This window comes from Mus musculus, chromosome 7, assembly GCF_000001635.26.
Source record: "Mus musculus strain C57BL/6J chromosome 7, GRCm38.p6 C57BL/6J".
In the NCBI taxonomy this organism is placed as follows: domain Eukaryota; kingdom Metazoa; phylum Chordata; class Mammalia; order Rodentia; family Muridae; genus Mus; species Mus musculus.
The window spans coordinates 130,271,999-130,299,251 of record NC_000073.6 but is presented as its reverse complement, the minus strand read 5'-3'; the positions used below and the strand labels follow the sequence as shown (position 1 = coordinate 130,299,251).

Genomic DNA, 27,253 nt, shown 5'->3' with positions numbered 1-27,253 from the left:
TAGACTGAGCACATTCAGGCATCTGGAATATTCTAAGTCCAGAGGGAAAAATACACCCTAATCCCAAGAGAATGCGGGGAATGAGTGAGCTGCTTCAAGCTGGCCTGGCAGACCCTGAGGCCCACTCTGTCTCCCTGAGCTTGGTGTGGTCTACAGTGTCCTAGCTTGAGGGGTTTTGGTGGTTTTCTGGTCATCCATGGGGAAGCCATTTCCTTTGGAGCTGGGGTAGAGCAGCAGAAAGCCTTGAATGTGTTCTGTCCCCTTTCTTCAAGGCAAGAGGGGCAGAAGTTAACATTTGTTTCTGTTTGGATACTCGGTGTGGGGTGGGAATGCGGTGGGAGTGACTGAGTGAGAGGTCTTGATGCCCAGGTGTTGGGGTGGCATGCTGAAAGTAACCAGTTTGAAGCATCTTCTCAGGTTGCCATGGTTACGATCCAGGGCTGAGGAGCCAGACTCCCAGGCAGGAGTGGCCTCAGGATGGGGCCAGGGGATGCTTTGGTACCTAGGGTATAAAATGAGGAAGAGAGCTAAGCAGCATGGTGGAGACCCAAGACAGAGAAGCTGCTTGGCCCCACGGGTGCCTGGTGGTGTTGAGAAAGAAGGGGTCATGCCGGGCGTGGTGGCGCACGCCTTTAATCCCAGCACTCGGGAGGCAGAGACAGGCAGATTTCTGAGTTCGAGGCCAGCCTGGTCTACAAAGTGAGTTCCAGGACAACCAGGGCTATACAGAGAAACCCCGTCTCGAAAAACCAAAAAAAAAAAAAAAAAAGGGGGGGGGGGAAGAAGGGGTCAGATAAAGGTGGGTGGGAAACAGGTAAGAGGGCTCTTCTCAGGGCAAGGAGTATGGAGAGGCAGAGGGGTGACGCCTGGCAACCCTGGAAGGCGCAGGCTGACACAAGGACTTCCCTGAGCTATATGTTGTGTCCATTCATCCTCTCTCCACGGAGATGGCATGTAGAATGGTATTGTGCCTTATGTACAGACGGTGAAGACTGAGGCTCGTTGACAGATGCTACTGAACGTAGCGGTGTAGCCGCCCAGAAGTGGAACATATCTACAAGCAAACTGTATTTGCCAAGCTCCCCAGGTGACTCTGAGCCACACTGTCGGGGTTATGTGGTGGTTGCCATTTTCCAAAAAGGACCATTTTGGTGTTAAAAGCAGAGATACAGTGCCTGTGGATGATTCCTTGGGAAGAATAAATAGTAATAGGTGACTTTTAGGTGACCTTCTAGAAGCATCCTGGGAGTGAAGTTTTTCAGGAGAAAAATTCTGGGCAGCAACTAAGGCCAGGCAATTTTTTTTTAAGTCCATAGAGGTTTTTATTGGTAGCAGATGCTGGCCAATAATGCCCGCTGTTTTCAGGAGGGATGGGGGCGGGGGGCAGGCTGACCATGTCTGTATCTGTGTCAGCTCATAAGGTAAGGGTTCATTTTGAAGGATTTTATTAAGTTAGGGTATTTGGAGAGATCTTACCTCCATCTATTGCTATGTCTAACCTGAGGTAGGCAGTTTCTAAATTGGTTTATAAATACCGACTGGATGGCAATGTTTAGTGAGTATATACTATGTGCTGGATGTTGTTGAATATGTTTGTGTGAGCTATCTGACAAGACTATTATTCAGTTAGTGTGTGAACAGAGTTAATGAGCCTGGGGATATTCAGTAACTCGGTGCTGGAGTCATGGTGTGGTTTCAGACAGTGCGTATGGCGAGATCGCTCAGTGGGTAAGGGCATTTGTCACTCAAGCCTGGCAACTTGAGTTTGCTCCCACACGACGGAAGAGAGCAGATTCCACGATGTTGTCTTTTGACCTCTGTATGTGCATTCACACAGAAACGCACACACACACACACACACACACACACACACACACACACACACACACACACACAGAGAGAGAGAGAGAGAGAGAGAGAGGGAGAGATGAACAGAATTCAGACACACATACATACACAGAGAGAAAAACACACACATACACACACACACTCACACACACACCCTAAACAAACAAAAATGGATACTGAAGAGATGAGTCAGCAGGTAAGAGCACTGATTGCTCTTCCAGAGGATCAGAGTTCCCAGCACCCACTTGGAGCAGCTTACAACTGTAGAAGCTCCAGCTCCAGGCATCCAATGCTCTCTTCTGGCCTTTGCGGGTACCCTTCTCTCAAGCAGAAACACGTATACACATAAATAACATTAAAATATTCTAAAAACAAATAGGTAAAGCAAAACTTTTAAGAAAAACTATAAACTTATATAAAATAAGATTGCGTAACAAATCTGCACATGCACACATCAACTGTGTTGAGTAACTACAGCGAGCACGTGGACTTCTTAGTTTGGTTTTCTTCCTTATTGTCGTTGCTTCCTAGAGTTTTTAATGTGGGTGCCACACCATCTCACCTGTGAGCGCCGCAGCAAGTCCACGTAACACGTAAGGACCGTTCCTTATTTATGTGACCACAATGCCATCTTCACGGTCCCCGGAGCCATTCCTTGTTATCCCTTGATGCTTGGAGGGTGTCCAGTTTTCAGGTTGCCTCTACCAATGTCCTTTTATAGTCAATATGTTCACATCAGGGAACAACCATCAATCTCTGGATTGAGTGGACGATTTTTAGTCTTTTAGAATAGTCTCTCGCTTTCTTTTTTTGCGCCAAATTATTTGCAAAAATTTTTTCACTTTATGAATTTTTAATTTTCATCTTGGTGGTGTGATTTCACACATTCCCCAGCTCTTTGTGCTTCCTTTATGTGTTTATGGATGTGGGCATGCATATATAATTTTTTTCCAAGATAAAGTCTTACCAATGAAGCCCAAGACTAGCCTTGAACTCAGGATTCATCTGCCTCCACCCTCTATGTACTGAGAACACAGTTGTAGACTTTTACACTCAACTCTGCTTCCTTGAAACTGGAGAGGGAACTAGAGAGTGGCTTAGACTTAGAGTCCTCCATTGGTAACACTCTTGCTGCCCATCTCTCCTGCCTGGTGACTCCATTTCTAATGATGTGCAGATGGCTCTGTGGGCAGCCTGATCAGGTTAGCTCAGCCTCTGCTTCAGCTGCTTCCTTGGGAAGGTGACACAGACCTCCTAATCCTACTGCCTATATTTATAAGCAGACATCTCCGAAGACTTCCCAGTGAGGCCTTGATGCCCCAGCCAGGTCAGCTCTGCACTTTGCTCTCAGCATCTACTCTTCTGGTTTTTCTATCATCTGTGCACGGCATTCTGAGATCCTGGTAAAGCGTAGGTTTTGACGCCAGAGTTCTGGAATGACGAGTTCCTTGGTGATAGCAAGGCTGCTGTGTTTACCTCTGCAGGGCTCTGTGGTCATCTATTATCAATGCCGGTGTCACTGGAGACGTTGCAATGTGATGATGCATCCTAGGCTTCTAAGGATGGCATTGGGTGATAGGAGAGCCATGGAACTATGTTTCCTTCTCCACCTTCCTAGTGAGTTTGGTGGTATAAGAAGTACACTTTTCTCTACAGGTGAGAGGGATGTGCAGTTTTACAGGCCTCTCATAAGCTGAGAAAAGGAACAAGATGCTACCACCACTAAGGACCATGGGCTGCTGGCAACCCCTACCTTCTACATCACTCAACATCTATCCTGCCGCTAGACCTGAGAGGGGGCAGAGGTGATTTCCAGGAGGCCTGTGGATTATCAGAAAGACTGTGTTCTTTATGTTCAGCTTAAGAAAGAAGGGAGAAATAAGGCATTGTGGATCATGCCTTTAATCCAGTGCTCAAAAGGCAGAGGCAGGTGGATCTCTGAGTTCTACAGAGTAAGGCCAGCCTGGTCTACAAAGTGAGTTCTAGGACAGCCAGGTCTACCCAGAGAAACCCTGTCTCAAAAAACCAAAATGGAAAAAAAAAAAAAAAAAAAAAAAAAAGGAAGGAAGGAAGGAAGGCAGGCAGGCAAGAAGGAGGGCGGGAATAACAGGCTGGAGAGATGGCTCAGTGGTTAAGCTCAGGTATTGCTCTTGCAGAGGACCTGAGTTTGGTTTCCAGCCCATGCCCTATACTACTGTCTGTAATTCCAGCTCTAGGGAATCCAATGGCTTGGGCCTCCAAGGGCACCTGGACTCACATGCATACACCCATACAGAGATAGACACACATCCACATAGTTAGAAATAACAAAAATAAACATGTAAAAACCCAATCACAGGAGTTTGTAGATTTTCATATTTGAGGCAGAATAAATATTTATATATAGAAAAAGAGAACTCGCTTATTTTTTAACTTGAATATTTTAGTTAGTTGGAAACATGACTTCTCATTTATTGATCTTGAAGTTCTTTTACTACTTATAATTTTGAACTACTTATATTTTCTATATTTTATATTTATTTATATTTTACTTATAATTTTAAACTATTTTTAGTTTTTTTATTTATTACTTTTGTTTGTGTATGTTTCAGGATTGTTCAAGATGTGTGTGTGTGTATGTGTGTGTATGTGTGTGTGTATATGTGTGTGTGTATGTGTGTATGTGTGTGTATGTGTGTGTGTGTGTATGTGTGTGTGTGTATATGTGTGTGTGTGTGTATGTGCGTGTGTGTGTGTGTATGTGTGTGTGTATGTGTGTATGTGTGTGTGTATGTGTGTGTGTATGTGTGTATGTGTGTGTGTGTGCGTGTGTGTATGTGTGTCTGTATGTGTGTGTATGTGTTTGTGTGTGTGTGTGTGTGTGTGTGTGTGTGTGTGTGTGTGTGTGTGTGTGTAGTTCAGAGGACAACCAGTGGAATGAAATTGGTTCTCTTTTCCACCTTAAATGTGTGTTTCAGAGATCAAAACAGCAAGCACCTTTGCCCTCTGTGCCTTCTTGGCGGCTCTGACTTCTCATGTCTTCGTTTGTGGAAATATATTCATCTTTTTTTTGCCATATTCTTTTACTAAATTTTCTATTTCTTCTGTGTTTTCCACTTTTCTATATTTTGCATGTTTCTTTTTTTTTTTTTAACCGTGTTATTTTCAGTCTTAACGGTGTATGGGTTTTTATTGCTAAAAATCACATTTTCTCTTCGTTTAAAAAACAATTTACTGTTTAGAAAATACAGGGAACACAAGTCAATATAAGAAGGTGTGTGTGTGTGTGTGTGTGTGTGTGTGTGTGTGTGTGAATGAGTGCACGTGCTTGTGTGCACAATTCTACCCATTCAGAAACAGCTTCCATTAACACCTGAGAGTCCATTTTTCCAGACGCTTCATTATGTCAAAACCAGTTGGAGTTTTTTCTTTTTACAGAAAAGGTCACCAGATCACACTATTTTGCATTATGCTTTTCCTCACTCACTTTACTGTGAACATCTTTCCATGTCATTAATTTTTCCAGAGCTGTCATGTTTATGTCCTGTTGTATTGTTTGGCTCTTTACTTTTAGTGACTTCATGGCTGGCTATTCTGCTGGTTTCCTGTCTTTCACTATTATAATCCATAAGGAAGCCAATGAGCTTTAGAAAACAAATTTTTGTATACATCCATTCTTCTTTCCGTAGGACAAGTTCTGGGCACTGGCCCGCTGGGATCAAAACCAAATACTTTTCCAAAACGTGTTTGACATCTGTTAGAAACTCTTTCTCAGAAAAGTTGCCCAAACTTCAGTTCCATCAAAGAATATGGGTGTCTTTGCTACTGGCTAAATATACATCTTTTATGCTCTTAGGCTTTCTCACAGGTAGGACACTACATCTGAAAGTTGCTCTACTGTGAGGTCGTTTGATATTAGGGGCAGTGATTATTCTTCATACATATCAGAGAAGTTTATTTCCATCTCAACAATAGCTGCTCTGTTTTCATGCCATGTTTTAAAAGAGGGCATTTTTTTCCTTCTTTTAGAATACCTGTTTATTTAGGAGATATCTTCACCCCTTGTTGTATATTTTATAAATCATTCTCTTGATCTGACATTTAGTTTGGATGACAGTATTATGCGGAAATTTGATTTTTCATTTAACTATTTCTTTTCGTCCTAATCAGCTGTCAACTTGACACAGTCTAGCATCTCCTGAGATCAAAGTCTAAATTGAGGAAAGGTCAGATCAGGTTGATCTTTGGGTGGGTATGCCCATGGGAAATCGTCAAGATTGACAGCTGATGCAGGGGGACCTATTCTGCTATGGGAGGAACCATTCCCTAGCCAGGCGGTCCTGGGCAGTGTCAGAAAGCTGGTGAAGCACAACAGAAAACAGTGTCCGCCACGGTTTCTGCTTTACGCTCTTGCTTGAGTTCTCACCCTAACTTCTAACTTCCCTCAGTGATGAACTGTGACTCGCAACTTGCTTTTAGCCAGAGACTTTTCTTTACCCCATAACAATGGAAGCAAGCTAGAACTGTGTGTGTGTGTGTGTGTGTGTGTGTGTGTGTGTGTGCGCGCGCGCGCGCACGCGTGCGTGCCATGGTGCATGTATGGTGCATGTATGGAGGCCCAAGGACAATTTGTGAGAGTCAGTTCTCTCCTATAAGAGGAGAATTGAACTCAATTCATCAGGTTTGGTGGCAAGTGTCTTTAGACTTTGAGTTTAGAGTTTGACTTTTTCCCCTGTGACTAAATGGAAGGAACTTGTCCTGAGGAGCACTGGGGAAAAAGTAGCGCAACGTACAAAAGTTTCTTCTTTCAGTGCAACAGGAAAACGCAAGCTTGGACCCTCCTTCACAGCAAGCCCCAATGCTAACTGCAGCTATCACACAGCCCGTGGGGGGGGGGGGGTTTCCTTGCCCCAGTCTCGGGACAGCTGTTTCCTGCCATGGTCCATGCTACCGTGTAGGATACCTTTAACTCACCACAGCTTGTGCGTGAATAGAAATCAGACAGATGAGGCCTGGCCTTTAGAGAGCTGGAGTTTGAGACCAGGATAGCAGAATGACCTCGTGATGTTCACACAGGTCCTTCTCAGACGGGCAGCCCCTTTGAGAGGCAGGGGTCCTGCATTTCTGCAGACAGCATATCGTTTTGGGTCTGGACTCCTTTCAAGGCAGCCTAAGATGCTTTACATCTGCACGACCTGGGCATCAGCTGAGAGCCCTGGCCAAGTCCCCAAGCTGGGGCCTCCCTAATGGCATCGAGAATGAACTATCTTGTCCAGCAGAAACCGCTGTATCTGGAAAGCAGTGAACATCAGAGTGCATCCACCTGCCGGAAGAGGGCCTTGAAGGTGAACCACGAAGACACTGGTATCTCTGGGTTCTCTTTGCCTTTTTCTTACCCCAGCCCAGCAGCCGCACACCACCCACCCTCCTCAGTTCTCACGGACCTGGCCTTGAGCTACAGGTCTTCATCGGTAGACATCATCTTCCTTCTAAACCATGGACCTCTGGAGGCCAGTCTCCCTTTACGGACCCCCTAGAGCACCGCAGAACTGTGTTCTGGCTACCGGACTAGCAGCCAGAGCTGGAGTTTCCTCCATGCCTCCTGTTCGCTCTAGTCACCAGCGCTGCCATTGACGTCCATCCCCACGGAGCTGCTTTGATTGATCAGGCAGTCCATCTGGAAATTACAATGAACCAGACTCACTGAAGATGGGGCTCCTTTGTCAGACATCTTTAACCCTCTCCCCAAAAAAGAGACTATTATTTTGTCTTTTAATGATGAAAAACTGGGCCATTGTTTTGCTATGCGTGGCTCCTGCAGGGAGAGAATGGGCTACCTCAAGCGTTGTGCCATATCCTATTCCATGAGTACACAGCATATGGACCAGCGGCGAAGGTTCTCTCCCAAATCAGAGGCCACACAGGATCCCAAGGAACCAAGGCTCGCTATTCAGAAATTTGACTTCTAGGATCCTGGCTGGGAGGGTCTGTGTACAGGAAGTAGTGACTTCACCCAGAGGACTCAGTAAAAGACACACAGCCTCTCTCCATTTCCTGCTTTTGAAAGACAGCTGTTAAAAAAATCTTTGTCTGTCCTTGACATACATACCATCTACTGATGCAGGATGCTGGCAGCCCTGAAACCCAGCACTGGCCACCACCACCGTCCACATTGCTGACCAGCTGGGGTGAGGCCCGTTGGGTCCACTATCCCGTCCTGCCAACTTGCAGAAAACTGAAGTGTGTGAATCCTGACTTCCTGGGGTAAAGAAAAGACAGAATATGGCAGGGTGTTTGCTGAGAGCCTGGGGTGGGAAACTTAAGATCTGCTTGTCCATCACATAGGAGCAGAGCAGTGTTCAGTGCTCTTTAAAATGCATCTTATAAGCGTCTGGAGAGTTACTGTGTATGGAAATAATGTATATGAAGCTGACTATTCACTGCTGGGTCTGGTTCTTTTGACTTGAATGATAGTCAGAGGACAAGTGCATACTTGACATTTTCCCCTGTCACTCAGCAGTGTTCCAGGCACCACCCATCCCCCATCTCCAGGCTGGAAGAACGGGAGAGACCTCTTTTGCGAGTTTGCCAGAGAGAATAGCAACGTCCTGCTCTGTTACACAGCATGGGACCACGCGCAGGAGCCATGTGGGGGCGTTTGCCCCCTTGTTTCTGGTTTGCTGATGACCGCAGTGTGTCTGTGTTACAGTAGATAACTCTCTTGGTCTCTCTGTGCCTTAGCTGTAGTGTTTAACAAAAGGCACGTGTGATCAGACTAGTGAAAACCTTTAGAATAGGGGTATGGTGGCAAACTGTAACCTCGGGCTATAGCACACTTACCAATTTTCATATAGCCTTCGGGGATAAGAGAGATTTTAAAAAATTGTTTTTTAAAGTTATGAAAAAATAAAGACATATAAAAATGATATGAAAAAAAATCACTGAGTGCTGAGTTCAACGAGGCAGATCTCCAAGGATGCCCCACTGTAGTCCTACCTAGGTGAAGCTCCTGGAGCTGCCAAATCCTTACAGACAGGAAACAGAAGGACGCTGGCTGTGGCTGGGGGATTGGAGACTGCCAGTGAAAACAGAGTTTCCTTTTGGAAGTTTGAAGACGCTCTAGAGACAGATAGCACTGGCAGAGTGGCACTGCCCTAAATGTCCTAAATCCTGGCTGAAGGCTCATGTGAGAGAAACTCTGTCTCAAAAAAAAAAAAAAAAAAACCAAAAAAAAAAAAAAGGAAGTCTAGATTATGTCCGCTTCAATACAAGAACTGGACATGGTAAACACTCAACAAATGGAAGCTGCCTACATCCTACAGAACCGGAAGTAGATGGTGGTTAACGTCCGAGGTGATGCTCATAACCTGAGTGGACTGTGGGCACTGTGGGTCTGTGATCATTAACACAGCACTGATAGAAAGCAGCTTGCCTGCCAGTATCAGTAAGTGAGCACAGAACTGCTGCTCTGGACCCAGCAGTGAGGGGAACTACCAACTAAAGGGACTTGCTTGCAGTTTTCTTACCTGATGCTACTCAGGTGGCCAGAAGAATATGGCTTCCAGCTTCCCCAGTGGCCCCACACCTTAGCCCCTCCCCATCATAAGCATACGGTGCGGTCTATGAGCAGCAGGAAGCCCCCCTGCAGAGTGAATTTAAGAGCCCAGGGCTACTGCCGGGGGTCCAGCTTGCTGTCTTCATGCCCTGTGAGCAGATGCCGTTAGGATCATTGTTAGGATCAGCCTTGCTCCAAATCGTATCAAAACCACCTCTTCCACTTCAGCAATCTGGCTAATTTGCAGCAATACTTTCTTTTTCTCACAGTCTCTTTGTTTTGCTTCCAAAATATTTGAGTTCCAGCTAAGTTAATCAGGCATGATCATGTCATGACTCTCGGAGACTCCCATCTTCTTGTGGGAACGCACTACACGTGCCGGGCAAATCAGGGCTGAGTGGCCGTGAGAACTGAGAGGTGGGTGGGTAAGGGTTTTCTCGAGACCGGCTAAAGCTCTTTGACCTTTAAAGCCATCATTTTAAATGTGGATGGGGAGAGCCAGTGGGCACCCCAACCTTTGGGTATTTGCTCTCAAAGAACTCTGATGCTCAGAAACTGGAATGCAAGCAGGAAGGTGGATTTCGCAAGGCAATGGGCTTGGCAGGGAGTCCCCGTACCAGGCAGCTTGGATTTCGGCCTCTGCGTTACCACAGTCTGTGACTGTCCGCTTGCTGTCTGGCTGGAACTTAACTCTGTAAAGCAGCATTCCTTGAATTGAAGGGGACTTGTTTTTTTTCACGGGGGGCTGGGGGCAGGGTGCCTTTACTGTGCCTTTTCTTGGCAGCCTGGCTTGGAAGCAGGGAGTGCTTCTTGCCCTAGTCAGGTCTGTGAAGACTAAATGGAGACAGGAGAAACTTTAGCCTGTTTAAAAGAAACTCAGTCCATATGTGGGTGCCTGACAAGACCCAGGGCGTGCTGGAGATTAAAAAAATATGGCGATCACACTTTGTTTGGGACATGGGAGGGGGGTGCTGGAAGAGAACTGGGTAACCCTCTTAGCAAGTAAAGGCATGTGTGAGGCAGAGATCTGAGAGACACTGTAAACACATTTTTACAAGCCGTGTTCAGAACTGACTCATTGTGGAGAGAGACTTGGTTGACCAATGTTCTGTTGTAGGTAACCCATACCTTACCAGGGGGCGTAGTGATTGTCTGCAATTGCTGACGACAAGCAGAACATTGGAGAAATGAGGAGGGGACAGGGGTGGGGGACCAGCTCTGCTGAGAAAGCCCGAGGTGGAGACTAGAGAAGCAGGGGAACATGGTGGGGTGCATACACACAGCAGGGTGTGGGGAAGGAAGTTGGAAGCCCACAGTCAATGTTTAACAACCGGTTCTCAAGAAAGACAGGAAAGGACCCTAATTTGTAGTCTTTTCTGAGGGCCGTGGTATGAATCCCTCTATGAGAGCCAGTTGGAAGCTCTCCACTTGACTTCCTGAACATTCCTCGAGAAGGAATGGACTCCACTGGCTCCTGCAACCAGAGGAAACAGACTCCAGCACACATGAAATCCGCACCCTCCTGATCAGAGGTGGAAATGGGAAGGCAGTTTAGGACAAAGCCCAGGAGGAGACCGCTAGCTGGTGAGGGGAGGCTCAGCGCAGGAATAGCAGGCTACCATGCTCTCCCCTTACTGGAGTGGGGCAGTCCGTTCAGCAAACATATTCTGGGCGCCTGTGGAGAGTTTCTCTGGCTTGGGGGTGGGGGTGGGGGGAATTCGGGTTCTTTAGGATTGTGAGCAATTTAATAGGGTTTCAGAACAACCACGTTCAACAAAAGTGTGTTTGTGAGCGAGCCATGGTGTACCACCCAGAATGCAAGGCATGCGTGTTCTCTCTGTCTCTGTCTCTCTGTCTCTGTCTCTGTCTCTGTCTCTCTCTCACTCTCATCAATACCCATCATTACCTAGAAGCACAAAGGCAAGTAGTGACAGTGTGAAAGAGAATAGATAGAAGAGCAGGAAACTAGAATGTCAGCATTATGGATGAATTCTTGGGAAAGACTAGGGAAGTCTGAAACACACACACACACACACACACACACACACACAGAGGCAGGGGGAGAGGTAGAATGTAAGAAAGTAGATGGGGTAGCTTGCATTGCAGCATAGGACAGCTCAGGCCTGAAGGACTCAAACCTCCCCAGTTTCAGCAGCTACCTTTGCTGTGATATGGACTTGGATGGGTCCCTTAACTTCTTGGAAGTTCACTGCTATCCTTTGTAAGCCAGGCCCTTGCATATCCTTAGTGAGGGCTGGCAACTACCTCGTCCTAGCTTCTCTCCAATGTGTTTGTGGAGACAATAGCTGGGAGCTTTACACTCATAGGCTAAACCTGACCCTGGGGTCGAACTGGAGTGACCTGTAATCTGTGCTCTGCTAGTAACAAGCAATGCAACTTCATGCCATTTGAAATCTATTTTGGAGTCAATCACTTCATGTGTCCAATAAATAGGTTGAGCTGGTAGTTTCTAAGGCTTGCTAGTAGCAAGTCAGAATAGAGTCACCACACAGCTAGTTTCTCTGGGACAGTCCTAGGGGACACCTGCTATTCTAGTGTCCCTTTCCCTATCAAAATGTTCCTGTTGGACAATAATGTGTATATATCACCTTTAGTCGCTATTTGCTTTTTAGAACTTTGCATGTTGCATGCACTTGAATGTGCAGGTGCAGGGGCCCATGCACACACCAATTGAGATCTGGATTTCAGGCATCTTTGTCAATCTCGACTTTATTACCTTGAGACAGGGTCTGTCACAGAACTGCAAACTCACTGGTATGTCTAGGTTGACTGACCAGTGAGCGATTTGTAGTGTCTGTCTCTGCCCCTCCTGGACATGCCAACGTAACCGGTACATCCGATCATACCTCGCTTTTTACAAAAGTTCAGAAAACTCAAACTCAGGTCCCCTAGAGCAGGGACTCTTACCTACTGAGCCATCTCCCAAGCTCCTAGGTAATGTTTCTGACGTGAATTTATAGCGAGAACAGCATGTCATTTTCAGCTACGAAAATGTTAGGCCAGATGCCCTTGGGCCATGCTGCCACCAATATAGACAGTCAGACTCAGCTCTGGTCACAGACACCCAACATCTCACCCGCTCTTAGTCACTGCTGTTCTGTTCTAGTCCTGTGGCTCAGAAGAAGTTTCTAGAAACAAGTTCAGAAAGCTTGGCATATGAACTTGGTCACTTCTAATAAATTAAGGGCATTAGGCTGGTGCCAAGGTGCATGTTGGCAGGCTTGCACACCTGTGTGCAAGGGAGGCATCAGGCATCCTTGAAGGTATTCAGCAAATGGGCTCTACCTTCAGCTTGGTGCTCTGGGGAAGCCCACATCATCTGAAACATTAACTTAAGAAAAGTACCAATTAAGTAGGTGTGCTGGATGGGGGCATGTTTCAGCTTGATAATTATTCTTTATCCCGAGCAGATGTGGGTCAGATTCCCAGAGATGCCCAACCCTGATGCCAAAGAAAACTGAGTAGATCTATGAGGGCCTTAAAGAGACAGCGTTGTGTAAAAGTAACTTTTATTTACCTGATGTAATTGTCGTCTCCGAAGCTTACTGCCTCTGTCTGCTAACCTAGGCTCAGTCCTGGAAGCTTCTAGCCTCCATACAATCTTATCGAGGCCTAGAATGTTTTCAGCCTCTGAAACGTGCTGCTGAATAAACCCACCCTTTCTAGTTTTTCCTGATCTTTTGCTGGCTGGTTTAACTCAGCTGTTCTGGCTCCAGCTCCTCTCCCAGTGGACGGATCCAACCTGGCTTCTCTCTCGGCTTCTTCTGAATTGCTCTGCTTGATCTCAAACCAACTCTAGCAATGTCTTCTCATCTTCTGGCTCCTCGTTCTATTGTTCTTTACCTGTGTCTAGCTTGCTCTCTCCCCAATCTGTCTCTGTAAAACTCTCCTGGTAACACTGCCTCCTTCTTTCTCTCTGTGCTGCTCTCCTCTCCCTCTCAACTCTACTGCCCTGTTCTCCAGGACCTCTACTGTATCCCTGTACTGTTTGTACTGTGTGTCTACTGTATCCCTGTACTGTTTGTACTGTTTGTCTACTGTATTCCTGTACTGTACCCTCTTCCTCCTGTACTGTCTGTCTCTCCCTTGAGTAGTTTCCCCCTCCTCTCTTTTCTCTTGAGAGTTGGGCGTACCCTATTCTGTCAAATCTTTCTTTGATTCGTCCCTTTTTCTGCCACTCAATTAGACATCACTTTCAAACATGGCTGCTTCCTTCTACAAACTAACTTTACCTTCATTGTTTGGGATTGCAGGTGAGTAATAAGGACTTGTCCGTATTCTAGCCAGAGGGATTAAAGCTGTGTGCTAATTTATTTATTTTATACAGTTTCTGGAGGCACCTGGATGCTGAGCCAGTTAGCCTGGAGTTCTACTGCAGCGGTCATGTGGGTCAAGGTATGCAGGTTAGGTCTACTGTCTTCAATCCCTGGAATTCTTCAAGTCCTGCTGATTCCATCCTCAGTTTCCCTCAGGTGCTTTCTATGGCGAAAAAAACCACTGGGCCTCAGCAAGGAGCATTCAATCCTGTGTCTATATTCCATATGGCCCCTGGCCTCCTAGTGGCTCTGTATCCTACGAGGTTTCCAAATGCTCAGTACATGTATTGCTCTTCACGTAGACACATCAGTCAGGGCACCAATTGTCTTTCTCCTTAGACTGTTTTGGGCTTTGATAATCATTTTATCTACTTGTTTGTGATCTGTCTCTCCTGGAATGTAATCCGTATGGGCATAAGGTGAGGTTTTATTTAGTAGCTGGGTCCTCACTACCTTACCCCCCCCACACACACACACACACACTGGCTAGTCTAGAGCTGCGCCCAGAATGCTGGGAAGTTGCTAGAAGGAATCTCTGATTTGTGCAGTTATCACACTGATCTTTAACAGAAGTCTCATGCAATAAACCAACTTAGACGACATTGTGCAATCAAGGTGTTCAGCTTCCTTGAGTTCCAGATCCAAGGGTACCAACATGCCCAGCTGAGAGAAGGCTCTTCCTTGGGGGGGGGCAGTCTGGGGATAGCTCTGAAATACCTGAATCTTTTGTTTGGACCCTTGCTATGTGTCTTTGGAACACACACACACACAAACACACACACACACACACACAAACACACACACACACACACACACACACACACACACACAAATGCAAACAAACCTTCTCAGCTTCCACAGGTTCAGGACAGGGACTTGATGTCCCATCAAAGTGATGCTAAGGCCCCCTTCACAAGGCAGGCCTCCAGTAACGGGGACAACAGTTTGAGATCAGCAACCTTACCAAGTCCATACAAGGTTACTACTACTACTGCTACTACTACTACTACTACTACTACTGCTACTGCTGCTGCTACTACTACTACAACTACTACTGCTACTACTACTACTGCTGCTGCTGCTACTATTACTACTACTGCTATTACTGCTACTACTACTACTACTACTGCTACTACTGCTACTACTACTACTGCTGCTGCTACTGCTACTACTACTACTACTACTACTACTACTGTCAGTATTTTTTATCTTATTGTATGTATGTGTTCACGTGTAAGTTTGGGTGCATACATATGCTGTGGGATGCATGTAGATGTCAGAAGACGGCCTCCTTTGCCAGTCCTTGCCTTCCACCTTAAGACAGGGACTCTGTCATTGCTCACTGCTGCATCTCTCAGTACAGTTGGCTGACAAGCTTTCTGGGGCTCTCCTGTCTATGTTTCCCCTCCTGCCATAGGCATGCTAGCAGTACAGATGTTGCTTCCGTGCCTGCTTTAAGTGGGTTCTAGTGATCTGAATTCAGGTCCTCATCTTTGAGCAGCAAGAGCCTTGCCCAGTGAGCTGTCTCCCCGGCCCCAATGTGAATTTTTTTATTATGCAAAATAGATACTGGAAAGGGTGCCTAGAACAGAGGCTGGGGGGCCACTACTCACTTCCCAAACAAATAAACAAACAAACAGACAAGCAAACAAAACCCCCAAAGAAGTTAAGTACTGGTTGGTATTTGTCTTACATGTAAGGCTCTGGGGTTCCATCCAGGAGAGGCAGCTGGCTTTCCATTGAGGTCATGTGTATTTACTTCAGTGGTGTGACATTTAGACACATCTGTGTATGATATTTGGTCACTGGTGCCCATCCCAAATGTGGGACCGAGAACAAGCAGCGTGCGGTGCCAGGCAGGGCAGGCCATCAATCATTTGTTCAAAGTACATTACATTTTCGCTAAAGACTCTGGCTTAGAGCCACAGAACTATACAGAACAGACAATGCTATTCGTTAACGGGCTGAAGAGATAGATGGCTCAGCCACTTAAGGCTAGGCTCACAACCAAAAATATAAGAGTCCATTAAAATAAATATTAGATGTATTTATAGTGTGTGCACACACAGGTGGGGTGGAGCCTGTGTGTCACAGGGCACACACTGAGGTCAGAGCCCAATTGCATTGGCGGTTCTCTCCTTCCACCTGCGAGTGTTGGGAATTGGAATAATCAGACTTGGCGGCAGGCATCTCCACCGCCTGAGTCATCTCTCCAGCCAGCGAGTCACTTTATTTTTTATTTTTATTAGAGATTATAATATAATTACATCATTTTTCTCTTCCCTCCAGTCTCTTCTACATACCCCTTCTTGCCCTTTTTCAAATTCATGGCCTCCTTCTTAATTAATTGTTGTTATGTGCATATATGTGTACGTCCTTTGGGCACAGAGGCCTCCCTTTCATGCCCCTCGGCTTACACTTGTAATTGTCTGTTCAGCACCAGTGTTCCCTTCCAAACGACACAAGCATCTTGCTCACGTTTGCTGTTAAGTGCTAGTTGAATGAATAAATAAACAAACCTATGACTTGGTGGAACGTGTCTAGAATTTCTTGTTTATTTATTGTAGGTTGTCTATATATATATATATATTTTAAGTCTATTTTCAGTATTTGAGTGTTTTGCTTGTGTCAAGCACTGTGTGTGTGCCTGGTACCCCAGGAGTCCCCCCAAAAAGTTGCATCACCTGGAGCTGGAATTATAGGTGGTTGGGAACATCCATGTGGATACTGGAAACTGAACCAGGGTTCTCTGGGAAAACAGCCAGTGCTCTAACCTCTGAGCTATCTTCCCAGCCCCTATAAAGTGTCTTTTTAAAAATCCAAAACTAAGCCATGCTTTGATTTGGGGACCAACAGTCTTGCATGTTTCAGGTGTCTGATTTTAAATTTGTATTGAGAAGACCTCACAAAAGAAGGTAGAAAGATACGCGGCAGGCTGGCAAGATGGCTCAGTGAGCTAAGGCACCAGTCACCATGTCTGGCAACCCAAGTTCTATCTCTAGGACTCAAACTGTAGAAGGAGAGAACTAACTCCCACAAGTTGCACATTGACTTCAACACATGCCCAGTGGTACAGGGACATATCCACATGTATGAACATACACACAAGAGAGGGAGGGAGGGAGGGAGGGAGGGTAGGAGAGAGAATAAGTGTAATTTTAAAATTGACAAATATATAGGGTCCGAGGGCAGCAGCCAGCCCTGTGCAGGCTGCAGAGCTGGAGGGGATGCTGTCACCTTCCTGTGCTCTGGAATTGCCTTGGGGATGAGAGATTCTGGAAATCTGCTCTGCTTTCTCTGTTACTCTCTGGAGAGGCATTTAAAGTGATTTAAAGTGATTTCTGACACCCCCTCCCCAACTTGCCCAGGAATGAATAGAGCCAGCCTTCTGGATATGCAGGAGGTCCTGAGGGCCCAGCTGGGCTGAGGATGTGACATCTGTGGTCTGTATATGTGTGTCAGGCAGGGTTAGGGAAATGAGTTAAAATCCAGGAGCAAGGGGGAACCTTTCTGTCCTGTGTGTGCTGTGTCTATGGAGCTGTGACTTCTCACACATGAACAAAGCCCTGGGATTCATCGCCACACCTGTGACTCATAGTTCTGCCACTGGTAAAATGCAAGCGTGGAGATATTGTGTTTGGAATTTGGGATTAAAAGGTGAGGAAGGGAAGTGTGTTTCCTAGTCTGATGTCACCCATGGACCTGAAGTGAGTTTTTGTGATCAACAGAGACTTCCTGTTTGTATATACAACCTGCAAAAGCAAGAGGAAAGAAGAAAATGGTGGCCAGAGCAGGTCATTGCAGGCCCCACCCCATCTCATATGCAGATGAGTAGTGCAGGCCCTGCCCCTCTCATATGCAGATGAGAAGGTGCAGATGTTTCTGTTTTTAGGACTGAGAATATATATATATCTCCCATATGTCTCCTTATTGGTTATGACTGATTATCCTGTCCTTTCCCATAAGTAAGGGTCCTTAGCATCAAAAGGATGCAAAGTAAGAGATGTTCTCCATTCTCCCACAATGACCTGTGGTGGGGTGAAGACTTCTAGTTTCTTGTCATGCCTCCCATCTGCTCAACGAGATGTGAAAAATGATGCTTGATTATGACCCTGGCTGGAGCTTTGTAGCTTTCCACTTGCTTGGGATGCTCTTGCCTGGAACCCATCACCACACTATGAGGAGTTTAGTCCTGTGGAGAGGCACATGGCAAGAAAGTGAAATACTTCTGTGGATAGCTAGCATGGACTGCCAGCCACATGAGTTTCAGGAAAGAGTATCGTTTGGATCACCATCATAAAAAAGAACCACCTTAGAAGAACCACCCTTCTGAGCCCAGTCAAGAGCAGAACTATGTGGTAGTAAACAGCTGTTGCAGTCTGAACCATTTAATATACTGAGAAGCCCAGAAGTGGGCTTGCTAACAGGATTTCTGAAGGCTACCAACATGTTTTCCTCATTTCTTACAAAGCACTATGATGGTAAGGATGTGAATTAAGAATGCACACTGGACCTGGTCAATGCCTTCTCCAACATCAGCACCAAAGGAGTCCTTGCAGTCAACCCTGCCCACCTTTCATTTCCCAGGCAGACTACCCACCTTGTCCCAGGAACATATGGGGACCCTGGAACTGGGGAATTAATCCTTCCTGGGGACCACCTCAAGTTATTATTTTTAAAGATTTATTTATTTTATGTATACAAGTACACTATAGCTGTCTTCAGACACACCAGAAGAGGGCATCAAATCCCATTACAGATGGTTGTGAGCCACCATGTGTTTGCTTGGAATTGAACTCAGGCCCTCCGGAAGAGCAGCCAGTGTTCTTAACTGTTGGGCCATCTCTCCAGCCCTTCAAGTTATTTTTATAATCTGGGTTGCAGGAATGGGTGTGTACCTCACTGGTGAGTTCTTATCTAACATGTGAAAGAATTGTGGTTCGGTGTGGAGGTATGGCTCATTGGTCAAGAGTGCTTCCTGCTTTTCTGGAACACCCAAGTTTGGTTTCCAGCATCCACATTGAGTGGCTCACAACCACCCGCAACTCCAGCTCCACAGGATGTGATGTGGTACCCTGTTCTGGCTCCTGAAAGTGCCCCCCCCCCCTCTCTCTCTCACACACACACACACACACACACACACACACACAATCTTAAGAGACTTGGTTCAATTCAAACACCTGAGGGGAAGGGGTTCTTACAGATTACATGTCATCTGTATACCTTCCCACCCCCACTTTGAGCCTGTCAGTAACATATGCTTTTGAAAGTTCAGTCTTGGTTTGCATAGCTGAAAATACTCTCACAGTTTTCTTCTAGTCTTTCTTAGGAAGAAAAATCTTAGAAAGATTCTCTGTGTTTCTTTCTTCTTTCATATAAGTCCTTGGCCAAACTCTTAAGACTTGTCTGGACTTCTATCTCCTGATGGATTCGGGGTTGCTAGATTGTATTAGTTACTGAAGAATGGCCAATGAGAACTGAAACCAGGACCTACTACCACATGGGCTCTCAGGGAATGGATGATGGCCTCTTGTGGCGCTCCCAGGCACACTGTGGGAGAGACCTGGGTAAGTGGACCCTTCCTCCCATCATGGCAGCTTGGGTCAAGAGAGGAAGCAAAAGGCTCCTAGTACCTGATACAGATTGATGGAGAAAGGAGAAGCCTATAGCCAAATCTCCGTCCTCTCCTCTTGTCCTGGTCTGTATGTCCCTCAGAGGACAAAGAAATGAGAATGGCGGGTTCTCATCTAACATGCCTGGGTGGCAGTCCCAGCTTGCCATCCCAGGGGTTTCTTGCCTGGCTTGACTGACATCCCCAGTTCAGGCTGAGCTACAGCTGGCAGCAGGCAGCTTCAGTGCCACCTCTTATAATGTCACCTGCCCAGAAGAAACAGGAGCTGTAACAAAGATTTTCCGCTTGAGTTTCCCCTTCTTCCTCCCGCCTCCAGCCTAACAGGGACCGATTCCTCAGAGCGGAACTGCTCCACACAGGCCTGTAGGAGGGACCCATAAACCAAGTTTATTAAGCAGCTGAAAGGCGAGTAGCTGGGGTGCTAAGAAGATCCAGTCAAACATACCGTACTTGTTTATTTTTTTTAGGTTTCTGAGTGAATGTATACTTGTGCGTGTTTAGGGATTGGCAGCCCTGGAAAACGAAGTTTATTTATCCATCAGATACACATCACATAAGCAGCTGCAAACGGCTTTGCCCCCCCTTGTTGCTGCGGCTCTCAGCTCTGACCCACTGTGGCTGAGGGGGCACTCTACTTTTCTTGAACACACTACCCTCGGACAGGGCATGAGGAGGGCAGCCTGTGTCTGACATGTGTGCGTTTAAAATCAAGCTTCATTTGCAGTGTGTGTCAGGGGCTGGGGTGGGTGAGTAGAGGTGTTCTAGAATCTTCTCCAGCAGCCTGAAACCATTTTTTTTGATTTGTTCATTTAACAAACCATGATTGTTCCTTCCTGGGCAGTGTTAGTCTCTGGTGAGGTCAAAATGGCGAGACTCTGGGAAACACTCCCCTTCCAAAGAGGAACAATGGCTTGTGAGGCCCTGCCTGCCTCTTCTGCTCCCCCAGCAGCGACAGCTGTCCCTCATCTTTCTCCAGCTCCATTCCCTTGTGTGCCTGTGGAAGTGAGCTTAAGGGCATTTCCGGAAATGAGGAAGGTCAGAGCGCTGAAGTGTTTGGAAGTCATTCTTTGCTCTCCACAAAACTGTGGCTGGGGACCGCTCTGTGTCTGCCTGCGTACTGATTTATTAAACGTGTCTTGGAAGCATGGTGTGAGATCCCTAGACGGCTGAAGGGATGTATCAATTCTTCCCTCTCGGCAGCCTAAGGCAGGCCAACGTTAGGTCAGTAAGTGAACAAGCATGAGGGACCAGTCGGTACCCAGCATCTTGTCTGAATCCTTAATGTGAGTCAGGGGCGGGTACTGGGAGGGGAAAGGGCTAGGGGGCCTTGGGGTGTAGCTCATTTGGTAGAGTGCTTGCCTAGCATGCGTGAAGTCCTGGCTTCCATCCCCCAGCGTGGTATAAATCAAGCGTGGTGGCATGCGCTTTGTAACACTAGCATTTGGGAGGTGAGGGTAGGAGGGGCAAGAGTTCCTGGGCACCCTCTGACCAATCAGCTTGAGGCTAGCCTCAGCTATGTGAACCTGTCTTTAAATAAAGGGAGTGGGGGTGGGGGGAGGTAGGCTACCTCTTACCAAAGATTTGAATGTCGTTTTTCTTTCTAGAAAGAAAAGGTCATTGTAAGACCGATCACTGTGGGGCCAGGATGAGAAGACTGGTCATTTCTTGCCTGAAAATCACTCCTCTGAACTGTGCAGGCCCCAGAGCAGACACATCCCATGTCTTAATCCCCTGGGTGAGTGGTATCTTCACTCTGAGTTTCCTAACAGCCTGGCTCTTTCTCTAGCCAGCTGTGTAGCAGGATGGTGAGGATGTCAGCTCCTGTACTCAGTCTGTCCTGCCAGAGGGGGCAGCACCCTGGGGTGGGGGAGAGGGAAGTGGGGAGGTCAGCAGCCTCCCAGAATAGTGAGATCTGAAGACTGCCCAAGATATGGACCTGGATGGCCCAGAAGAGGTGAAAGGTCACACAGGCAGGAGCCAGTCCCAGTAAAGAGCAGTGGAAGAGTTGCTCTCAAGATGGGGTCTATAGGCTAGCAGGCTAAGGAGAAGCATGGCTAAGGAGAGGTGTGGCTAAGGAGAGGCGTGGCTAAGGAGAGGCGTGGCTAAGGAGAGGCGTGGCTAAGGAGAGGCGTGGCTAAGAGAGGCGTGGTTATGGACATTCTCTCACTTGCCATTCTGGTTGGTGCCCACAGTGGCCTAGAAGGGACCGGCCCTGGGCATGGCCGTCTGCTACTGAGTATTAAGCCAGCTAGTAGCAGCACTTTTTCAAAGGCTCTCCTAGCATCGTCTCTGTTTGGGGCACCTAGGATTGCACTACTGTTTGACTGTGGGGTCTCACAGATGTCACCAAGTTAAGTTCCTTAAGACTGGCCCATTCAATCCAACAGATGTCATTCTAAGAAGAGGCAAGTTAACCAAGGACACGTGGGAGGGACACCAGATGAAGTGACAGTAGATGCAGCCACTGAAGGGCCAAGGTACACGCCAAGGGACTGTAAGAATGCCTGGTGGTTTGGGATGGCAGGCAATCTCTGGGAGCTAGAAAAGAAGAGGAAGGAGTTTCCTGTGGGTGTAACAAAAAGAGCCCAGCCTCATAGACATCTTCCTTAGGGACTTGCAGCCTCCAGAGCCTGTGAGAGAGTTGGCTCGTCCTCCAGTCACTTAGTTTTTGTGTAACAACCTCTGGAGAACATTTTTTTCTCTCTCTCTCAAGCAAGGCGTATTCTTTTCTGTTTGGTTCCCCTCAGGACATTCCTCTTTCAGTACCCTGAATCTAGTAAAGTAACTTTGCAGGTGGAAAAAGGACTTTTAAACTAGGAGGTTATTTGCAGGGTGGTAGTGGTGCACGCCTTTAATCCCAGAGCTTGGGAGACAGAAACAGGTGAATCTCTGAGTTCAAGGCCAGCCTGGTCTACAGAGCCAGTTCTAGGACAGCCTGTCTCAAAAATAAAAAAAAATAAACAAAAATACCCACTAGGTTATTTGGATGGACCGTCTCTCCAAGCAGATGAACTCTTCTAAAGAGACAACTTCTCGAAGCTAGAGCAGAGATGGGAAACAGCAGATAAGGCTCTGCTCTGCATGGCATCAAGAAGCACTTATATGCTGTGCTGACTTTGAGACTGGAGAGAGGAGCTGAGATAGGCTTCCTGATGAACGCACGACGTACCTGCCCTGAGATGCAGAGTGCCAGAGCAGAATCCAGCGGATACCCTGTGTGAATGTAGAGGCAGAGTCTTACCTAGAGCATCTGTGAGCAGCAGGGCTCACCCAGACTTCCGGTCCTTGAGTCAGCAAGAGCATCTTTATGCAGTTTTTAGACGGTGAGCTCATGGCAATTGGTTATAGCAGAATAGAGAGCTATAAGCCATTTACAGAGCAGATGTGGCAACCAACGCACAGCACAGGGAGGCTAGGTGACCTAGCTGCCATGGAACCCAAGTCAAACTGAAACCAAAGACCCAGACAGAGGAGCTAAGGAATGTGTGGCAGAGGCAAACAGAGTAGATAGAGGGCATCTGGGAATAAGACAGTGGCAGAGAGGTAAGGAGGATGAGGGAGGGGCATATGGACTGATGAGGTCACCAGAGACCACTCACAATGATGAAGAGATCTCAACGGAAAGCAGCCTTGGAGGACCAGAGCTGGTAGCAGGGCGAGATCTGAGAAGAAAAGGAATTCTTCTGTCTTCTTCAAGGAAAAAAGCTGTTTGTACCTGAGTTACTATAGGGATAATGTTGTCAAGATGGGATGCTACAGCCCCATCAACAGCTGAAAGGAGTGCTGTTGTTACATGCTGGTACCATGCCTCCTAAGTCCCCAGCTAACCCAACAGAAAACCTAGGGAACCAATGGCGTATCATTCTTGGGGCATGTGGTCCCTGCATGCTGAGGGACAGACAGTGTCCAGGCTTCCTCCCGAGAGTCATTACTCCACTGTGACTCCTGGAAATCTGGTGCTCTAAGGTTGAGGTTTCATGACGACCATCATGGTGGCAAGAACTGATGGGCATTCTGCATACATAGTTGATGACCAACTAGCACAGCATTTTCAATGGTTCAGGTTCTGCTTCCGGCTGGTAGCTCATTCAACAGGAAGCCCAGGAGAAAAAAGAACATGATTGTAACTACTGCCCAAGGTGTGAAAAGCTCTATCAATGTATACATAAGTCACTATGAAAGCCCAGGTTACCACAGAGGCCCAGGAAAGCAAACTCAAGCTATGGATAGAGTGGCTTTCTGGGCCACATGGAGGGCCCATTAGAAGAAAGAGAGGAAGCACTCTGCCCGAGACTGTCACTCACCACCTAAGGATGGTCAGTTTCAAAGCCAGTTATGTCTGAGAGTTATAGTTCATCAATAGGGATGTAGGGGCTCCGGATGGCCACACAATTTACCCAGTGTCACTCAGCAGAGAGAAGCAGAGGCATATGAGGCCAGGGTTAGAACAGGGCTCCATCAAGGTTGGGGCCTAGAGGCTCTGGTACGGAAATGAACAGTGTAAATGTAACGTGAAGAGTTATTCTACTTCATGGTTTGGGGAAAATGACAGGCACACAGAGTATATATACATCAAATGCAAATATATATGTATATATGTATAAATGTATATCTCTCTCTCAGTTGGTTGAGTATGTGGACACGGACCTGGGCGATGGTGGAACACACTCACCCCCAACCCCCAAAGAGCCAACTCTGCCTGAGTGATTGAATCCACTGTTTCCCAGCTTCTACTCATTAGTTTCTGCCAGGATATTTTGGTTTGCATTTTTCTTTTTAAGAACTTATGGTCTACCAGGTAATTTGTTTGGAATCTTTCTGATTTTTAAAAAAGATTCACTTATGTATTTTATGAAAATGAATATTCTTTCTGCTTGCATGCCAGAAGTGGGCATCAGATTCCAGTATAGATGGTTGTGAGCCACCATGTGGTTGCTGGGAACTGAACTCAGGACCTTTGGAAGGGTCATCCATCTATTGTTAACTGCTGAGCCATCTCTCCAGCCTAGTGGTGCACACCTTTAATCACTCAGGAGTCAAAGGCAGGTGGATCTCTTGAGTTTGAGGTCAGCCTGATCTACAGAGTGAGTTCCAGGAGAGCCAGGACAATGTAGGGGGAAAAAGAGCTTGAGTCTATAGACAGAGGACCTCCCTGGAGATCCACAGAGCTGATTGGACCTCATTTTATACATGGGTCTATAGGAAGAAGGATCAGGCACAGCGTCCATTACAGCTGGATTACAGCTGTAGGTTTGTAGGCACTAGGGTCAGTCAAAGATGCAGCCCACAGAGGCACTGTCAGCATCTCTAAAGCTCCCTTCCCCATGATAACAGTGTACTTGGCTGAGCTCCCAACACCAAAGCTTGGCTTGTTACCAGGGTCACCTAGTACCTAGTACCTTTCAGGGTTCTTGTGCTTGAAGGCAGATACGCCCTAGAAGACCATGATCACAGTGCTAGGATAAAGTAAGCAGCCAGTGAATGTCCTCCAGGAAGCCCCTTCCCATACTAGGAGCTCAGAATCATGGTCCTGTAAATGGGGACCTATCAAAACTCAAGGTGACTTTGTGGACAAGGAAGGTAATGGTTCCCATTGCTGGGCAGGTGACGAGTGGGGAGGAGGCAGAACTGGCCAGGATCCTAAAGGACCTGGAATGGTCAATTATGACTGCTAATTTGATGAGGTTTAGAATTACCATGGAAACAAGTGTCTCTGCGTAGTTGTAAGGGATCATCTAGATTAAATTAATTGAGGAAGGTAGGTACATCCTAAATATGAGCGTCACCATTCTATGGGTGAAGCTCCTGGACAGAATAAAAAGGAGAAATCGGGCTTCGCTCTTCCTCACTGGAACAAAATGTCCAGCTGCCTCAAGACCTACCACCATGACATTCCAGACATGATTGAGCCAAAAGAAATCCTTTCCTCCCTTAAGTTGCTTTGGTCAGGTGTTTTATCATAGCAAGGAGACAGGCGATACAGTTTGTATCCACAACAGGAAGGATGGCTATACGGTGGTTTTCACAAGAGGATATAGCCCAGAGTGGGGCACTGACTAGCCTTGGTAGAAGGGAGCTGGGAGGCCAACAGTGCAGGTAGAATCCAGCAAGATGTGCTAAGGGCAGAAAGGAGACCAGCTTAAGGCAAAGCTGCTGAGGTTGTTTGGAACCTCACTAGCTGGAAATATGGAACAGCCTTCCTGGGACTCCACACCCTGTGGACAGAGAAGAGGCCTGAAGTAGTAGCATTCCAGACTGCTGATGCTCGCCATTCCGGCTGGATGCCCTCCCAAGACACCAAGGGATAGGACTGTCCATCTCAGCTGGGATTGGGTAACCAGCTGGATTCTTTCTACAGACATGCCTCCCTACCAATCACCGCATCGGCTACACACCAGGACCCACTGGAAGCTGGGAACAGTGAATGACCCGTGTTCCTGCTGCCCTGGAAGCCCCTTCTCTTGCACCCTGCCAGGCCACGGAGTGCTGTCCTCCGGCCTGCCCTCCCTTCTTCTACCCGCAGGGACGCCCACGGCCACACGGGGGCGCGAGCGTCTGCCGAGCATCTACCTCTTGCGCAGAGGCTGAAGAACAAAGAGCCTCCAGGCCCTGACCTGAGGTCCCAGGTCTCCTTCACCTGGAGCCTTCTGCTTCCTGGGTCTCCGAGTGTCGGCTCAAATTATGAGTTAACTTTTGCTCAGCACTGTTCTTAGAAATCTGTTAAAGAAATCTCCCTACTCCTTGATGGCCTTTATCCCCAGCCTGGAGATAAAGTACAGGAGCTCTGAGACCCTAAAAGGGTTACTGGGTTACTGGTTTTATGTGCGTCCTGACCTGTATTCCCTGCCTCTTCCTTGGAGTTTAGGAGGATCCTGGCAGCAAAATCCTTTGGTTTTTTCCCTCCCTTTTGGTTTATTAAGGCAACTTCTTTACACATTTGGACAAAATAGACACACACCCTGGAGAAATAGAATAACGAAAACGCAGAAATCGGCAGAAAAGGAAGCAAGCGCTCCGTGGAAACTGGGTCACCGCAAACAAGGGGAATGACACGACTAAGTCAGACTTGCGCAAAAATGGCTCTTTCTCCCTAATTTCTAGGTAGACCTCACTGTGTGCAAAACCTCAGCGAAATATGCTTCCGGGACACCTTATAAAGAGATCCAAAGAGGCTATGTTTCAATCACCGTCAATCAGGGAGAATCTATCTGTAGGCCTGTCAGCGATAAGCACAGCTCACCAAACTGCTCTAGCGTGCCAGGCAGGGCCAAGCCGTGTGAACCCGGAGAGGCAGAGGCTATGCCTGTCCATGTGTGATAATTCAACACTGCCTACCCAGCTCCTTTTCCCAGGACTCTTGTAGAAGGTCAGTCTCTGCTGGGCTTGAAATCATGGCCACCTTGAACCAGCAAGCACTTCTCGCTGGGTCTTCACAGCTGTGAATTTCTGAGGATTTGAGGGAACAGTGAGGTCTTAGAGTGGGGAGCTGGAGGCCCATAGAAAGTCCCTCGGAGAGCAAGGGCTGACGCAAGGGGGTGCCAGAGTGGGCTCATTTTCACAGGAGCAGAGGTAAACATTCTATTTACTGAAGGAACCTTCCCCAGTGTTTCTCCCTTACTGTCTCCATGCTAAGCAGCAGAGTTTTATGCTAAGCAGAGTCCATTCTCCTGAGTTAGAGGTTTTCAACCTGTGAGTCATGACCTCTTTGGGGTTTGACCCTTTGGGATCAAACAACCCTTTCACAAGGGTCACCTAAGACCATTGGAAAACACACATATTTTATGGTTAGGGGAGAGGAGTCATCACAACTACACTAAATGGTCCCAGCATCAGGAAGGTCGAGAGCCACTGTCCTGATTCCCACTGGCAATGCAAGATGTTCCTATACAGGCCACGGGAGTA

General features: G+C 47.0%; 1 long non-coding RNA gene across 3 annotated transcripts in view; it reads left to right on the top strand.

Moving 5' to 3' along the window:
• Gm33555 overlaps nt 1-25,989 on the top strand; it is a 36,720-nt gene extending 10,731 nt beyond the window's left edge. Inside the window, exons 5-7 of one of the 3 annotated variants that reach the window (XR_003946880.1) lie at nt 20,956-21,086; nt 21,739-21,828; nt 25,710-25,989. This is a non-coding gene — a long non-coding RNA (predicted gene, 33555). Of the gene's footprint in view, nt 1-6,903; nt 7,474-13,730; nt 14,769-20,955; nt 21,087-21,738; nt 21,829-25,709 lie in introns of those variants that run through there. The other 2 variants (XR_003946879.1, XR_003946878.1) reach the window with 2 other exon arrangements.
• Nucleotides 25,990-27,253: the final 1,264 nt, after the last annotated feature.